This window comes from Nannobrachium achirus (genome assembly GCF_963921795.1).
Source record: "Nannobrachium achirus genome assembly, chromosome: 15".
Lineage (NCBI taxonomy): Eukaryota > Metazoa > Chordata > Actinopteri > Myctophiformes > Myctophidae > Nannobrachium > Nannobrachium achirus.
In genome coordinates this window covers 49,612,742-49,617,571 of record NC_137822.1, presented here as the reverse complement: position 1 = coordinate 49,617,571, position 4,830 = coordinate 49,612,742, and the positions used below count along the sequence as shown (strand labels likewise).

General features: G+C 38.7%; 2 long non-coding RNA genes across 2 annotated transcripts; one reads left to right on the top strand and one right to left on the bottom strand.

The window, feature by feature from the left end:
• The first annotated feature begins 469 nt into the window (after nucleotides 1–469).
• LOC308299441 lies at nucleotides 470–1,876 on the top strand. The gene is made up of 2 exons (XR_013962771.1): nucleotides 470–667; nucleotides 1,714–1,876. It is a non-coding gene; the product is annotated as an uncharacterized lncRNA (long non-coding RNA).
• A 417-nt stretch (nucleotides 1,877–2,293) lies between these two features.
• On the bottom strand, nucleotides 2,294–4,605 carry LOC308299440. The gene is made up of 3 exons (XR_013962770.1): nucleotides 4,023–4,605; nucleotides 3,845–3,899; nucleotides 2,294–2,878 (listed from the first exon to the last, which is right to left on the bottom strand). It is a non-coding gene; the product is annotated as an uncharacterized lncRNA (long non-coding RNA).
• Nucleotides 4,606–4,830: the final 225 nt, after the last annotated feature.

Below are 4,830 nucleotides of genomic sequence, written 5' to 3'. Positions count from 1 at the left end.
TAACCAAACTCAATGGACACCCTTTTCTGCCTCCATAAAATTGAATTCAACTCAAAAACCTCTCTGCAACGACTAGAAATACTTAAAGGAGTGGTTCGCCGGTTTTCAACCAAGTCTGTGTTCTTTTAGTCAACTACGTTCATGCTAAAACGCGTCTATTTCCTTACATTACTGTTCTGTGGACAGTAGGGGGCCTTACTACCACGTACGTCATAGACTGATTCGGCCAATGGAACGCCTGGCTATGACGTACGTGGTGGGAGGCCGTTGTAGCTGCAGAAACTACAGTAGGATTTGACCCGGTGTGGTTGCCGTAGCGTGAACGCTAGTTAGCAACAACAGTATGGTTGTTACTTGTTTCAGACATGTTTTCTACTGACATAGGGACTTGCTGGCAGAATCTTCGGTAGAGCTACTTTTTATATGAACTGGAGTAGGCTATGCATTACATTAGAAGAAGGAAGAAAAAAAAAAAAAAGCAGCGACGTGAACCAGAGAGAAAAGACGAGGCGTCTCTCTGCCAGCTGGGACTCCACTAAGCTAACATCATACACACTGTCATAGGACCATTCTCTGCACCCAAGTTATTCTGCCCGTTTGTTGTGACTACTGCTCCATGCTGCTAGGATCCCCAAGTTGAACTGGAAGAGACAACCGAGACCCAATGGTATGTTTCATTCATGTATAACTAATTTGTGTATGTGAGTGTCATCATCAATGTGTCCTGGCATGCACATCCCAATTACAGAATGTAAAGTCTGTAGGCCTAAGTTTACTTTAAAATATGTATGATGGCACTGATTTTACTATGTATTTCACATTAGGAGTCCACTAGTACAGTGGCTCTCAAAACTGTTATTTTCCAGTACCTCCTATGGGTCTATTTGGTCCCATTTGTAGGTCTACACTCTGACAGAGATGGAAAAAGGACTAAGATACTTGAGTAAAAGTAGGCTATCAATACTGCAATATAGAAAACGTTCTGTAAGAAGTAAAAGTACTAAAGTATTGGCATCAAAATATACTTTAAAAGTACAAAATGTTTGAAAATGGCAGATCCACAAACTCACAACACATCGCATCAACACATTGTGAGCTTGTAGATCGTCTATTTTCAAATAGCCTGGATATAAAATAGGGCTAAAGTTGATTAATTAGGTTTTATAATATAATCATTTATGTGCAAAGTAACTCAAGTTTTCAAATGATTGTAATGGTGTACAAGTACTATATTTGGATTCGAGCTCGAGTCAAGTACCAGTACAGAAAGCTGGAAATTATTCAAAGTACAAAATGGTGATCACTGGCACACTGGCAGAAGTGTGAGACAGGATTTTTATTTCAAATATATATTTTAAACATGGTAAATTAAATTAAGTCACCTAATTTGCAGCAAATGACATCCTGCATATAATTCTACATTCATTAAAGCTATGAACTCTGACTGGGGAGGGAGTCTGGGAGATAAGTGACTTATTGCTCAGAGTCTAATGATTGTTATGTCCTTCCAATCAAAATGTCCACACTTATGATGGCTTGTCATTAAAATTCATGTTGACATGGCACACTATCTAAAAAAATAAAACCATGGCACTTTTCATTTGTAAAAGGTTGCAGACCCTGATGTACACGATAAGCTGCCATGGCGATGAACCGTTTGTGTGTGACAAAGACAATGCAACATGTTACAGTATTTTCTTCTTCTCACTGCAGGCACTGCGGTATCGTTTGGAGTGTCCTGGAGAGTCGTCGCAAGTGGAGAGTCGACGTCTTCTTACCCTGGCATCATTATATTGTATTATACATAACAAATGCATAGAGATGTGAACATTTCTATGATCCTTGTCATAATAGATAATAAAATAGATTCAATACATTTGATTTTCCTTCTTTTCTGTTTTTACTTGTAAGAAATATAATGTACACAGTATGGAGTGCTGTGTGAACCTGCCATTTGTAACACAGTAAACACAGTACAATGTAACAAACACAGTGGCAAGTACTTCTGTTTCAGAGCATTACTGTAGTCCAGTGGTTCTCAACCTTTGAGTCTGGGAGTTTGAGCTTGTAGATCGGCTAGTTTCACAATATTTATCTGTGGAACGGAATCGAGCAGAATGTAATGCCTCAACTCCTACAGTCTAAGTGCTTATCAGGGTGGGGGGTCCCCAGTTCAAATATGATTGTTGCAGGGACGCCAGAGTAAGAACCACTGCTCTACTCCAGCAAATAATATATTACCGGTAAATACATATTTTCATGACAGATTGCAAGGATGAAACCAAAAAGCTCATGATGTTATATATTGTTTTTATTAGCCTTTTTAGTGTGTAGTCCACCTGAAATTGAAACCGTTATTCTAATAGTTTGTGCTGTAGCCAATACTGAAAATGGGTTGAGCAGCGCACACTCTCGACCAGAGCTAGGACATGGTTGTCCCGGATGTTTTAGGGTTCTGACATGTTCCCTGTGTTAGCTGATCTAATTTAGAAATTTAGCAGACACTTATATCTGCAGAAGGGCAGCACGATTCTTGTAAATGATTATTTTTCTCCCTAGGATTTGGAAAATTATTCTCTCACTTTTATCTTATTTCCCAATTTGACTTATTAAAATAACAAGCTTATTACTGGGTGTACAGAGCACAGGCGAGGCAACATTAGAGTTGAAAGAGGCTTTAGAGTAGTCTAATATTAAAAAATTAGATCACATTGCTGTATGAATCGAGAGAGTAAATAATATTCCTGGGAGTTCCTTGTAAGCTGCTTCTTCTACGGCATCTCTTCAGAGGGCGATGTAGACAGTTGTACCGCTGTCTTCCCGCAGGACTGCTATGGACATCATCTTGGACATGGTGGATTATGTGATGTGTCAGCACCTTATGCAATTATAGACAAAGAGGAGGAAAAATGTTTCAGGGTACACAGATTTTTTACAATGACATTTCAAAATGTTGCCATAGCTTTTACCCCATTTCTAGTAATTACACACCATGCAATAATGAGAATCCTAAACCAGTTTGCAAAAAAAAAAGAACAGATCTATAAGCTAACAACAGTAACACTGCATTTTACCATGTTACATATTTCATGTAATGTTGGGGGGTTGCTCTCGGGCACAAACCTCTTATCTCCATATTTAAACAGTTTTTTGTTTGTAAGTTTAAACCCTACTTTATAAAACAGTGTAGTACAAAAGAATAAAAAGTAACTGGCAAAAGTGCTGGATGATTACAATTTAGGCATTTAGCAGATTTTAATCCAAAGCGATGTACAATAAGCAGGTAATACAGTATATCAATATAATAGGATAATGTCAGTACATCAACAACAATATAACAAATGCATAGCAATATCAATCTAGAAAACAATAACATTTAGACCACGCACATCAGTAAAAAACATTTAAAAAAAAAACAATGCGATCTAGCTTCATGTATGGTCAATGAGGGAAGGGGAGTGTTACAGTACTGCTATGTGTTTTAATAGAGTTATGTGGATTCAGTTTGTTTATGAGTTTGTCTGAATAAAATATATTCTAGTGATTCACACACTTCACAGTTGTAAGTACCCAACGTTTGGTTGCCTACACTAGGAATCAGAGTGTAGTATCATCATCATCATCATCTTTTATAATAGCTCACGTTACATCATAATTACTGTGCAGCCACTGGGGGAGGGGTTGTTTGTCGATTCATATACATTATAATACAGTCCCCTCTGTTGACTTTTATCTCACCACTTTTGGGTGCCCCGCACATTTACATTAATGTTGGAACCGCACTGCTGTTACAGGCTAAAGATTAGCATCGCTAGCAATAACAATAGCCTAAAAGTAGTCCTACCTCTTGAAAGAATACACCTTGATATGAAGCCTCTCCACCCATTAGATGGATGATTCTAAAGACAAGAGATGACAACAAAATAAGTGTTACAAACATGAATCAAGTTGCAACCTTTGCTTGTACATTATACATTATGTTTCGTAGAGTGGCATTTTAATTCCAAACATACAGTACATACCTATGTTCTGCTTTACAAGGGACATTTAGCTTTGCATTGTGTCCATCAATCCTGCCATTACATCTCGGTGGAAGTCATCTGTTGTGAAATGTTTACTAATCACTACACAACCGCAGATTCATGTCCCATCGTTCTGCAGGCAGCAGCAGCACCCGGGGCTCGCTCCGTCGCTCGGCTTCATTCAATCATAACACCACGGTAAAACAACAATGCCATGTTGTTTCACCGACACAGTTGCACACGTTTCAAAACTTCTACAACTGCTCAGCATCACTGCGGTCATAACATCCCATCTTCTTACTACGTGACTTCCAACCAACAGCAACAAACAAACTAAAACAGCAACGCAGCGAGGATGTTATTATGGTTACGCTGTTAGCTTAGCTTTGGCTCTCTTCTCCAAGCGCTGCTTGCGCAAAGGATTATGGGTGCTGGAGGAAGTGAGGTTGGTGCTGTAGGAAGTGAGGTCATAGCTTCGCGTTTCCCAAAAAATGGAAATGTACCACAAAAATAAATTTCTTTTTTGTTTTCCAAGTTAGAATATGATAATATGGGGTTACAAAAGCCCTTGAAAACGACCGGAGCTCCCCTTTAAGTCAGGAACACTTGTGTCAAAGTAGATTTAACTGTATTCCATTTATTGCATAAATGGAATACAGTTCATCTTGGCGTTAAATGGCTCTGTGTTCGGAGATGTTTCCTGAATGTTGTGCAATCTTTTCTGAGCATGCTAAGCTAAATCTGGGACCGCTAAGCAATACCCCCCATAGGGATACAATAGCAGAACAATAGCAATATAGTCTAGTAG